Source organism: Lissotriton vulgaris, chromosome 2_1 (genome assembly GCF_964263255.1).
Source record: "Lissotriton vulgaris chromosome 2_1, aLisVul1.2, whole genome shotgun sequence".
NCBI classification, from domain to species: Eukaryota; Metazoa; Chordata; class Amphibia; order Caudata; family Salamandridae; genus Lissotriton; species Lissotriton vulgaris.
This window is the reverse complement of record NC_141687.1, coordinates 1,003,710,599-1,003,724,180: the sequence shown is the minus strand read 5'-3', so window position 1 is coordinate 1,003,724,180 and position 13,582 is coordinate 1,003,710,599. Positions and strand designations below refer to the sequence as shown.

The following is a 13,582-nucleotide window of genomic DNA, read 5'->3' as shown; positions in this document are numbered from 1 at the left end:
TAACACTATCCACATGCCGAGAAAGAAATACGCGTACGTGCAAAACCTAATTACCTTACTAGAAGCAAATTGACTTCTTTCACATTTGAGGTTCACCAAGGCAGTCTTTTCAACCACTACTTGTGGTTGGAATCTTTCAGTACCTTCACTGCACGAGGATATTAGATTCTAAATATACTGAAATGTCTTCCTTCATTTTAAATTATTTTCGCTGGCTGCAAAACCGTTACAAGTCCACCTGCTTCTGGTTGCGGGCATTCTACTGCATACTTAAGTTACAGTTCTAAAATGCCCATCTGACATCTTGTGACAGGAAATGAAAAATACAGTACATCAAAAAAAATTACGAAATTGCCAAAGTGCACAAGAACACACTGGCATGCACTAGCTGTCATCTCTGAATATTTTTTTGTTATAGTTTGAAACACTATCATACAAAAATGGCCGGTCACATTGGCAGCCATCTAGGAATGGTTTGTTATACTTCATGAACAAAAAACATCCCATTATGACTACTTGTGTTCACACTCACGTCCATGGCTGGGCAGCGATATCTGGATACTTTTTTGCTATAAAATATGACAAACCAAATACCCAGTGGCAAAGCAAATAGCACCTTTCCCTCATAAGAAGGACGAAAAACGATTGCCTTTGTCAATGCTTGTTTTTCACTTACATGCAATCCATCTATAATTCTTTGACTGAAAAGAATTCCTGTCCTATTGCTTATCCTTTCTGAATAAAACGATAATAACTGCTACTTGTTAAATAAATAAATGAAATTAATAAAAATCAGCTTCATAACGATTCAACCTATTAAGAGTAGGTGGAAGTTGCACACTGAAAGCATTTGTGAACTACAATTTGCACTAAGCATATGTGTACAATGTAAGTTTTCTATGTAAAACACTTTAGTTTTCATGGGTTAACTCAGCCAGCCTACCCTAGAAAAGAAAATGAGTTGAAACTAACCATAGTTCGAACAGCCATTGATTAATTGCATTTACTGTACATTAATTCATTCAAAATTGAGGGGAAGACTTTTCCAAGAAATCTAGAAACTCAGGGCAGTTGCACTGGATCTATTGCATAAGCACCCCACATCTCCCGATCATCACTTTTCCCTCTGATTTCTCTTGCCTCTTACCTTTGCTAAATTGTCCCTGACCAGTCTCTAAGTAATTTGCTACATCACTGCAAACTACTGAATTCTATATTTTGGAAATGGCCATCAAAAGAGCGAGCCATTATTCTCCAGGCCCAGAACTAGTTTAACGTAATTATTGCTAACAAGACTAATACCACTAGATGGCGACAGGTGCTGGAGGTAACATGTTTTTTTTCTTTTCCAGTGGCATGTTTCTTCAATCTTGGAAAACAGGTGCCCTACTATACGATTCTCCTATTGAGTTTTGGTCTCAGACCCTGCCAAAACCTCTGACATGCAATGGAAGACATGCTGTATTTTTTATCATTTGTTTTAAGTTGCCTTCCAAGTCATATTGTAACCTTCTGTTATTTTTTAACTACCAACTGCAGCAACGTTCTTTGCTTCTGTAAGATCCAGTTCTGTCACTTGCACGTCTGTACAGCACTTTGATTCCCTAGTGGCTTCATCTGCGCTATAGAAACCCATGTAGAACCAAGTATCTGCTGGCGAACAACCCGCAGTAAGTTCTGTGAGACTGAAAAGCCAGAACATAAGAAACATCCCACATACATGTTATTGAGAAGATACCAACAAGCACATTCTTGCCTATTACCAGCAATGCTGCTACTTCTTGACCTGTCAGCGGCAGTAATTGATAATGTCTCACATTCCATCCTGATTCAACATCTCCACGAGATACTGCCCTTGTCTAGTTCAAAGACTTTCTTACTGACAAGACCCACATGGTTTCCATCTGCCTTTCAATCTGAGATCCTTATCCTAAGAAAGGGGGTTACAAAAGGCTCCTCATTAAGCCCCTCTCTCTTTAACATCTATGTAGCACCTCTTGCCCAAGTCCTGCGGTATTGAAATTCATTCCTATGCAGAACACCCATGTAATCATCACCTTCAGGCATGACATGGAAAATGTCAAACACAGATTCATCGTCTGTATGAGGAAAATTGCTGCTTGGATGACCCTTAATTGTGTTCAGCTAGATGGAGACAAAACAGAAATCCTTCTGTTTGGAAAAGCTCAGCTATACTGGTCAGAGGAATAGTTGCCTCGTGAGCTAGGCCCTGTGCCTTCTCCTGATAAAACGACTAGAAATCTAAGAGTCATTCTAGATTAAAACCAATCTATGAAGGATCAGGTTAGATCCAACTATGATCAGTGGTGGCCGCTAGCATGGAAAAAAGGTGGGGCAGCGCGGAGAACAAAAATAATAAAAGTACCTGCCGCCTTGCCTCACTCTTCAACTCCTGATGCACTGGAGCTACACACACAGGCTCCCAGACTCCCCTGCACCAATTCAGACGCTGCTCTCATGCTAGTATTACCCAGCATAAAAGAAGTGCTGGGATTGGACAGCGCCGGATGGGAGCCTGTGCTCCTGAGCCTTGTTGATATCTCTAAGCAACAGTCTGGAGATATCAAAGTGTGCATGTCGGTTTGGTCGTCCTAAGATGGCTGGCCAATGCGCACTTGGTGCCCTGTGCCCACCACTCCTTGTGCTGCTGATGCCCCCACTCTCCAGACTCGGCTGAGACTCCTTCCTACAAATAATAAAGCAGTTGTATTAATTGCTTTATTATCATTTTATTTTACATGTTTTCATGCTTGGTCCAGCAGTGGGGCGATGCTCCTCTCTCTCCCTGTTTGAGATACCCGCTTTGGAATAATATGCCTCCTCAGGAGAATATTTCAGTGGCTTTCACCGAGTTCGAGGAAGACTCTTACTAAAGCGTTAATAATTAGTCATTTTGACTAGGGAAATGCCATAGTACTAGCATCCAATGAATCTCTTCTCTCCAAAATGCAGGTCGTCCAGAACACTGCTCCAGTCTGGTCAGCTAACTGCCACCAGACTCGCGGTTGGCCCCTTTGCTCAGAGCCCGTCACTGGCTCCCTATCAGGAGAAGAGAATTGTTGAAACTGCTCTGTCAGAAATACCTGTATTGGCCATTACCGCTGCCGTGAGGGGAACGGCTCTTTAAACATAGCTGGGAGCACGCTGCAGGAGTGCTAACGTTGCCGTGAGGGCAACGGCTCTTCATCCTTCCTGGGAGTGTGCAGCAGGAGTGCTAACGCCGCCGTGAGGAGAACGGCCACCAAAGTCGCAGCAAGCCACCACCGCCGCAGGGACTACAATTCCCAGCTGCCCCGGCGGGTGTGGCGCGACCAATGTGACACCATCGGAGCGCCCCTTAAGAGGGAGGAGAGCCTCTCGCCCCGCGAGTCGCGCGCGGGAGCGCCCGGGGCGAAGCCCGGGCAAAGGGTGGGCCCTCTACGGCCCTCATCGGCACAAGTCGGCCAGGCTAGGCCACCCTATTAACACTACTTCCTTGTGCACCAGGAAATTATTTGCGTGAGTGACTATAGCAAGTAGTGGTGTTCCAGACGCTGGTTGACCACCTTTTGAGCCCAGGCCATCCAGACGAGGGTCGGTAAGCAGGCCATATAGCTTCTATCGAATCGCCCAGGAGCCCGGGTTAAGAAGGGGGCCCACGTGGAAACGCCAATCATACTGACTAATTCGGAAAGGAGTCAGCTGGATATCTGCACAAGTTTTGAAGTAAGATTTTTTGTTTTAACCTTGGGAGCGATACTTTGTTAATTATTCGAGCAGTGGGTATAAGACTTTCACACACCTCTGCAAAATTATGCGTAAAAAAAATCTACATACGGCATCCGAAATACCAAAGAACACCATGGAAAATTACCTTGTCCAAGTGGTCAGCAAAATAAACAGCGAACGCAGACAATCGTTAGGTCTGTCCCAATCACCTATTCTTCCTCCCATGAGCCCACCCACCTCCTCGCAAATCAATGAGTCCCTGTTACTAGACTCTAACAACGATCCTCATGCACCAGCTTCCCCAGTAACTGTCAACATTGATGTAAGCACAGTGAATGTGGGGGACACTGAACAACACGCGGTAAATGATTCAGATGCACAGCTTGTCATTGAGGTTGAAGGAAATAATGACAAAGAAGACGTGGAGAATGATCCACCGGCTAAACAGACCTCCAGGGCAGTTAGAGCCAGTCGCAGACTGCAAAGCAAACGTGGGGGGGCACGTTCTGGAAAAAACAAGGCCACATCACCACCAAAGGAAAAAAATACCTGCCAGATCAAGGAGGTTAATAATTTGAGGGACATATTGGACGAGGACTTAATGTCAAAAATAGGAGAGCTGTTAGAAATAAAAATACAGACAATTGTTAAGCCACATATTAGTAAGATTGACAAACTTTCTGCAGAGATAAAGGAACTTTGAAGCACACAAAATGTCTTAGCAGATGCAATAGGAAATGTCTTAAGTAATGTTAATAAAGGCAGTGATCCCCCAGAGAAAGATAATGAATCCAGGGTAACATCAGATGATACTCCTCCAGGAGTAATTCCTGCAGAATACCCACAAACTTCTGGCCAAAATATTAACAACTTGCCACTAGAAGCCCCAACTGTCCGATTAATTGATTCAACACATGCTACAGTGCCCTCTAGTTTTGAAGAAAACCAAACACAATTTGTAGTTGAAGCAGCACCGTTAGTGCTAGTGCTAGCCAACACACCAACCCTATCAACGGACCAAACTGAGTCAGCCTCATCACTCAAAAGTAAGGCACTATACTGGCTCTCAAATAATATGCGGAAAGCACAGGGGGGTGAACAGCGGTTGGCTGATGAAATTAAAACAGCAAGGAGGGTTGGTTGGATAGGAAATAAGCAAAAAAAATGGAAGGGCGACTGTGTGATACTAAACTTTTCGACTGCAGCTGCTCTTCCGGATATTTTGCCAAATATCCTTCCACCACAAAAAAGAAGTAGCTCTATAATCCCTCTCACATTAGAATTTTTCTATACTGATTCACAAAAGGCCAACAATCAAAAACCCCGGAAGCCAGTTTGGCCAACGAGAGACCATGGTTGGGGAGGGGGTCCACCAGCTCCTGATATGAATTACGCTCCCCAAAATAGGGTAGGTCCATGGCTACCAAATCACCACAATATTTTTCAAAACACTACTCCAGGGCAAAATTGGAATCAAATGGGCAGACGAGGGCCTGGTATAATAACCAATAATTGTGGGCCTACAGGAAATGTTAAATATAATGGAGGATGGCCAGGCATGCAGCAGAATGTACTGTATCCTAATACCCCAGCACCCATAGGTAATGCTGACTTGAATGGAGGATGGTTGGGCTCTTATCATAACCCACCCTTTCCCATTACCCCTGCACCCAGATGGAATGCCCCCACAAATGGTTGGGGCTTCGGGCCCCATCTTACAACTGGGGAGTTAGCACTTCAAATAGGTTTGAAGCCTTAGCTGGTTTAGCTGACTGCGACTGACTTGAGGGAAGGGCCCTGACAACGCCATGTAGTACAAACCACACATGCCTTAGGTTGTATCTCGAAGTCGAATCAAAGCAGATTGCACCTACTAAAACCTTGCAACAGTCATTACATCCTGTTGAAACAACAACACAACAACTGCATTCAGAGACACCTAGGGTAACTCCACCTTGTCAGGTAGCAGAAACAGGAGGGGGTCTAGGAAGTATAAAAACCATCTGCTGGAACATAGCAGGTCTGAAAAAAAAACTTTCAGATCCGTCCTGGCACGATTACCTTTCGAGTGGGGATCTAATTATGTTCCAGGAGACATGGGGGCTTGAAAACTACTATAAGGTGGACTATAGATCTTTTTTCATACCCGCAGTAAACACAAATGGGGGGAGACCCTCTGGCGGATTAACAATCTGGGTGAAAATCACAGGAGGCCTATCCTTAAAGCAAATTGATATTAATAATCCCGACATTTTATTGCTCGAGTTAAAAAATACCAAGGGTCGCAGCACTTACGTGATCAATATCTATAATAGACCACATCGATCATGGAAAGAATCTACAGTTGTAACCCAGCTGAGTAGCCTTGTGGCGGGATTTGATCAAAATGCACAAATGATTATAGGCGGTGATTTTAATAGAGGTTTCGAACCCATAATAGGTCTAGAAGACATCTACAAGGATGAGGACAGTGCAAACAATATTCCCTTAGTAGATACAAATTACAAAGCACCTTGCTCAGTGAGCGCCTTACAATTACTGAACCTGACATTAGAATCAGGCTTACGTGCATGTAATGGGCGGTTGCCCTCAGACTGTCCCAGTAGACCAACGTTTACTAGAGGGGCACACTCCAGCCACTTAGATTATTTATTAGTCTCCCTGAACCTGTGGCCTATGACCATCGATCTAATAGTGGATGATCGCACGGAAAGCGACCATTATCCTCTGATTTTATCTGTCCAAACCCAGATTTTTAAAACCCTTGACAAAAGTGCTAACAGCACAATGTCCTTGCCACAAGATCCCCTAGTGGCAAATAACCGCAGATCCCTGAAATGGCCAATAGTATTAGACAACTCAAAAATCATTAGTCAAATCTATAATATATTTGTGAGCCATATGTCTTCTCTCTTAGGTAACAGTACGGTCATCCAAAATCTTAGTTTGATAGAATCCCATGAACATTTAATTAACCAACTTGGCGGGATCCTGACAAGGGCAATAAAAAGATCACACAATGCCCAAAAGAGTAAACAAACCGGGATTACCTGGTATAACCAGGACTGCCGGAAAGCCAAGACAGATCTAATTATAGCGGTCAGGGGGGGTTCAATGGATATTGTGAGAACTAAGAGAGCACAGTACTAAAGAATCCTATCAAAGGCCAAGAAAGAGTGGGACGAAAGGGTTTGGTCCGATTTACTGGATGCATGTAAGTGCAAAGATCAGACCACTTTCTGGAGCCTCATTGCTAGAGGCACCAGGGGGGTGACAGAATGTAAAGACAAATTTTTAGAGGAAAAGACATGGGTCGAGCACTTTACTATGTTATACTCTTGCACAAGTTCAAGTGAGAGTGGAGGTTGGAATAGTTTGCAGGCCCCCTTGGTAGCGTATGATGCACCCCTTGTTTTCTCTCTAACAGAAACTATCCCCGCAATTAAGGCAGTTAAGTCAGGGAAAGCACCAGGCCCTGACAGAATACCAGGTGATCTTTGGAAACACGAAAATTACATCTGGGCTCCTTATATCAATTTACTATCTAATGAAATTGCTCAAGGAGCTGCTATTCAGGAAACCTGGAAGGGGGCAGAGATTGTGGCTCTGTTCAAGAAGGGTGATAGGTCGGTAATGCGAAGGATTTGACCTATCAGCCTTATTGACGTGTTACAAAAATTTTTTGCACGACAGGTTCTTGGTCGGCTCACCTCTTGGATTGAAGAGCACTCTATTTATACAAAATATCAGGCAGGTTTTAGATGTAAGATAAGCACTGTTGACCAGGTTTTTAGATTTTTATGTTTAGTCTGGAAATATACCATTATAAGGAGTTCCCATATATACGTGGCCTTTGTTGATTTGAAGGCAGCTTTTGATATGGTTCCTAGGGCAGCCCTATGGAAGACATTAAACAAAATGGGTGTCCCTGGAAATATCCTTCAAATTTTAACTAGACTCCATGAGAACAATTATGCACGTGTTAGATGGGGACCGAATGGAGAAGTCACTGAGAAAATAAAAATAGCAAAAGGGGTAAGGCAAGGGTGCGTAATGGCACCTACCTTATTTTCTTTATATGTCAATGACATCCCTGATACTCTTTTGGGCTGCGAGCATGACTCTCCCAAATTGAGTGGGCAAGCCGTTCCGGCACTACTATTCGCAGACGACACAATTTTAATCTCTCAGACACCCAGGGGGCTCCAAAACCTTTTAAATACATTTAGTTTGTATTGTCATGACAAGGAATTAGAAATTAACTCCTCAAAAACAAAAGTTATGACAATCAACCCCCATAAAGGTTTTAATAAGGTTTTTAAAATAAACAATGAACCTATTGAAGAAGTCCCTAATTTTAAATACCTGGGCATTATTTTAGACAGTGATGTCACATGGAAAACGCAATTGGAGAATTCAAAACTAAGGCTAACCCAAAATCAGGTACCAATCTTAAAGAAGCACAAGAATAGCCATTTCAAAGCGGTCTCACCAGCTATCGAATTATTCAAATATAAAGTGCAATCTTCTTCACTTTATGGTGCGGACCTTTGGGCCTATGCTTTAAAGGATACCTTCCGAGTGAGGGAAAATTCCTTCATCAGGCAACTTCTAGGGATACCTGGGTCAACTCCACTAACACCCGTATTATGGGACCTTAATTTTAGGCGTACTGATGATTATGCTTCTCTTCGCCCGCTACTCTACTGGGTCCGTCTATGGTCCACTGAAGAGCTGGCTGATTATAGAGAAGCATTGCAAGAGATATTGGCCATAAAGAATACTACGCCCTTGCCATGGCTAGAGTACGTCAAAAAATGGTTCGAAAAATTAGGGTTAAGTGATTTTTGGTTTGACCCTGATTCTCTTACAAACAGTTCAAAAAACATCTTGAAGCAAAGGTACTGGGACTATATTAGAGACTCAGCGCTTGCAAATCCCAGAACAGGGACTCTAACTTCGAAATTATTTGGAATTAAAATGAATATGCAATTAGAGCCCCTCATGGATGAAATTCACCCTCCACTGGCTAAAAGCCTATATTTAAAGTTCCGTTATAGCATTTTGCTATTAAAAGATAGAACAACTAGCTGGAACTGTAATAAGGGGCTGACCAGGGTCGCTGGCTCTAACATATGCGAGTTCTGTGAAATGGGGGTGAAAGAAGATGAGTCTCATGTTTTATTTATATGCCCAGCATACCTTAAAGCAAGGAAAAAATGGCTCAAGCCAATTTGTAATAGGCTAGGCCTTAGACAAATTAAGGTTGGACTTAGAATATTCAAAGGAGATACTGCACAACCGATTGTGTTTAGCCTAAGTCGTTTTCTCCTATGTGTTGCCTTGATTAGGAGAAAGAAAAATCAGAAAACTTAAATGTAATGGGCTATTTTACCATGTTATTGACTGTTTGTTAGTTATAGTGCTGCCTGTCTTATTGTTATGGTGTATATCACTTTTTAAACAAAACAGATACTTAATTTATTATTTTACTATTGTGTATATCTAATCAGTGTTCTTTATAGAAAGGGGACCGACCAGGATCTAGCTAATCCCAGTTTAGATGACTTTTGCGTACTTTGCACAAATAAGATGTGATGATATATTTTTACCCACTGCTGCTATTTACTATGTACTATGATGTGTTATGATTTTAATGTATTGTATCTTACAAGGTTTTTTAAACCGAATAAAGATTGAAATTGAATAGGAGAGACTCACCGTCTACTGTTCTGGAAAAAACCTAAGATCAAAACACAAATTTTTACTATGTCCCCACCCCATCCGTACGTCAAAATATGGTGGCCAGCCCTTTTCCTACCTTGCCCCCTACCATTGAAATAGGCTGCTGTTGTATATATATGCTCTTGCACTAACTTCATAGGATTTAAAAAACATTTTAAAATGTGGTTGTTCTGACCTGCCACCTTTCCATCTGACACTGATATACTAAAGGCCCTTAACAAAGCATTCATTGAGTTTATGTCAAGAACTCTATTAGGGCCACAATCTAAAAAAACAGAGCAAGCAGAGAATAAAGGTAACTGAAGTGAAACCATAGCACTGAGATATATCAGAATGGAGTAGTTTCTGTCCTGTAACTCCAGTTCTGTAGTAGGGGTATCTCTGTTATAGTCATAATCTAGTGAATAGTCCCGCCCATGTGAGAGCGACGTATATATTTTATAGTTTGCTCGGTTAAAATATCTTTTATGAATGATCCATACTGTGTAAAACGTGAAGAGGCACTGCCTCTATTTGTCATGCCTGTAAAGATTCTAAACTGATTTGTCGATTGCTTATAAGTCGATGTTAATAAAAAGATACATATATATATATATATATATATATATTTTTTTTTTTTTTTTTCCCACGGAATTCGTCACCTTTCAGACAGAAAACACCCCTGCCAGTTCCGTAGTGACGAAGAGTCGACCCAAAAGAGTGCTGGTGCAAGAAAGTTTATTCAAATGAAGCCAGCGCTGCCGCCATAATATATATATACCTTTTATATGAGCGATAGTCTAATAGTTGGATTGGCATTATATTTTCTTACAACCAAACTTGATTATCATTATAGCACTTAAAAATACAACAACAAAAAATCGTAACTTTGAGTCTTCAAAATCAATAGTTTGCAGACGTAAAATAACACAAACGAAGGGTCAATTTCCCCTGGGGAGCCACACGGTCTCAACCACATTAACCACATCCTAGTCGCGTGCCTTCACTTTAATTTGAGTTATTATTCTGTCCTTTCTTTTTCTTGCATTTCTGCTTTAACTCTACTCTGCCCACTGTGAATCATGCAACATTTGCATATGTCCAAGTAAGCAGTGCCAAAACAAACGCTGATGCGAGCAAATTGCAACCACCTAGTGTATCTATGAGCAAGAGTCCCTCCCTTCAGTTATTTTTTTCCATCTGGTGAATCAACCAGAAGGCAACGTCCAATAGCCGTGACAGGCAGCACTACTGCATTAGGCATGCATACTTTCTCTCAAAAGTGAAGAAAGTTCAAAGGCACTTACCCTTAAATAAAAAACAGCAGGCTCCAGATAAGCCGCGCCAAACAAGACGCTCCTGTGTACTAAAATGTGAGTCAATTTCACATGACCGACCGATCTGTAGGCTGCTGTGAGAGCACTTTGAAGTAGTTTTGAACTTTGGAGTCCGCACACAACTGAGCAGTTAACCATTTCAACAATCAATCTCAAAGGCTTGAACAATTCAGGTAGCTCGCAAGAGGCAAAAGACATCGTTCATTCCAGAAACTCGTTACCCAAACTGAAACCAAACTTCTCAAAGACTAAATAAGAAGAAAATGGAGAATACACGCGTGCTGTCCTTCGGCGTAAAAGATTAGTCCAAGAATTATTTGCAATTAAAAATTGAACAAATCAAGCATTGCTACTACAGAAACGGTGACATGGTAAATATGGCTGTATGGAGCCAGGGGCACACTGTTCTGGCCCTGTAGTCTTTCTGGAAATCGGGAAATTTGGAGCAATTGCAGGCCTGCCAACTTACAAACATTTTCACCGACAGGGGCGGGACTTAGTGGCGAACACAGCTAGAGGAACTATTTTTTCCTGCTCATTCGCCTCCAATCTCGCTTCAAATACACACTCCAGAAATCCGTACCCACACGCAGCAAGCTGAGAGGCGTAAGCGTTCTGAGATGGAAAGACCCGCCTACCGGCAGCTAGCGGAGCTTTGTACTCGGACTACATGTCCCAGAACGCACAGTACTTTTTTTTTTTACAGGAACACACAACTGGACAACAATTTACATAACATCGAGGTACCTGGTAACCTCAATTCAGAACATTGTGAATACCAAACGTTACACTAGTAACTTTTATTATCTTGTCTACAGCACAGTGTTTGACAATAGAGTAACTATATGTGTGGAAGCAGGCAGCACCTTCCTCTTAGAAACAGACTGCCTAGAGAGAAGGAGGCACTTAACATGTGGTCTGAGGACCTAAAGGGGGCTGCCAAGCCTACATAGGGGGGTCCGTGACTGCTTACAAAATTAAATAGTAATTACAGATTCATAAATTAGGTATATACATTAAGAAGCTAAATGTAAAATTGCAATGTTTTAAATATTCAGCAAATGTAAAGGAATTTGAAATTGCAGACTAAAATGTAATTGCTATCCTCCAGTTGATGTATGGTTCAGTGTAAGTGCATCAAACGGATAATAGTATGGATGGTGTGCTGAAAACGGAATTTAGAAAAGCTATCTTATCAAAATTAAAATGGTGTTTTTTTATGATTGTTTGTGAATTAAATTAAATATTTCACCTTTTGTTTATTTTTTTGTGGTTCAAATCATTATAATAGCTTAGACTGGGGTTCCTGGCAACCAGTAATGGCTTTGTAGGGGTCCCCCAGAGTCCAATAATTATTCAGTGGGGGTCCCAGATTAAGTGGGGTCCACATAGGTTAAAAGGTTGAGAACCGCACTTGGTAATATGAATTCAATGGTCTATACAGAAAGCTTCCTAAAACAATGTCTTCCCACAGTGTACAACGAAGGAAAGCCAAAAATTCACAAATGTAAGCAATATTACAAAGGGGGAAGGGTCCACTCGTGTAGGTGTCGGGTAAGAGAAAATTCAGAGAGCAACACTCTACCCCAAGGTAGCAGTAACATGAACTGCCATTCTTCTCACAGAAAATAGCAAATCAGACGTCTACAAATTTGGACTGACTTTACAATATAATTTTGTAAAATATTCTATTAATCATAATTTATTTTAGGTTAAAGTGTACATGAAGGATAACTGTGATACATTGCTTTTGGTTCTATCGCCTGCTAGTATCCATTAAAATGAATCCATTGGGTTTATAAGTCAGCAAGATAATGGAATTCGCTGCTCCTCAATAGTAATTACTAGAAAATTAGCAACAGGCTGGTGGATTCAGAGGCTCTATAATGATGTTACAATCCTACTTCATATAAAAGTCAAATGCCTGGGGATGTCACACCAATTGCAAGTTATTGCTTTTCAATGGACTGTCTTTAGGTCGTGCCTAACAGACTGGTTGAGAAAGATATATTCTGAACTTACAGGGAGCTTACAGCAAGACGATTTCTTATCATTGGTTGGTGTTCTAATCACTCTTGCTTGCTTCTAATTCTTTTCTTCTGCTGTCCCTCTCCGGAGCATAGACTCTTTACCATCCTTTTAATTTGCTGTCTTGTATGATTCTACTGCTCTCTTTTAGGGTAGTTAGTTCTGTTTGTTAAAGCACTCCATGAGAGTGCACGTTTTCCAGCTCTCTCCCTTGTGCGCTTCTCCCCATCCAAATATCCACCCTGCAGTCTGTGTTACTCTCTTCCTCATTGCTTCTCCTCACTGTGATACTCTATCCCTCGTGTATCTCTCTCGTGTGCTGCTCCCCTACTCTCTGTGTTGTTCTCTCCATTATGCGCTTCTCCCCCACACCCAGTGTTGCTCTTTGACTCGTATGCTACTTTTCACCTTATCCCTCTATGGTCTACCCCATCCGCTTCTCTGTTGCCCACTACCTCACAGTTTTGTATCTTTATTTTGCACTTTCGCACTACACAGCAAGGCATTTTTTAATTTACCGATCCAAGTGGAAAATGGCACCCACATAATTCTGCATGGTTGCGTGCATGCTATTAAATGCACGCTACTACAGAATAATGTGAGAGGTAACAGTGATTGCTATTTTTCTGTGTCCTATGCAGCTGAGCATCTGCAACCTAAATTTGTTAAGTCAATAGGTTGAAAAGGCAAGATCTATTGGCTTTGCCAATGCTTGTTGTTTCAGGCAATCAAACACACCCATTTTTCTTTTTCTTTCAGTTTCT

At 41.7% G+C, this 13,582-nt stretch overlaps 1 protein-coding gene across 6 annotated transcripts in view; it reads right to left on the bottom strand.

Annotated features, from left to right (window-relative positions):
* The window catches only part of COBLL1 (cordon-bleu WH2 repeat protein like 1), an 806,310-nt gene that overhangs the window by 284,494 nt on the left and 508,234 nt on the right, over window positions 1-13,582 (bottom strand). Inside the window, exon 1 of one of the 6 annotated variants that reach the window (XM_086956599.1) lies at window positions 10,761-10,783. The exons of the other annotated variants lie outside the window; for them this stretch is intronic. The gene's annotated coding sequence lies outside the window, so the exon portion shown is untranslated. Of the gene's footprint in view, window positions 1-10,760; window positions 10,784-13,582 lie in introns of those variants that run through there. 6 annotated transcript variants of the gene reach the window in all.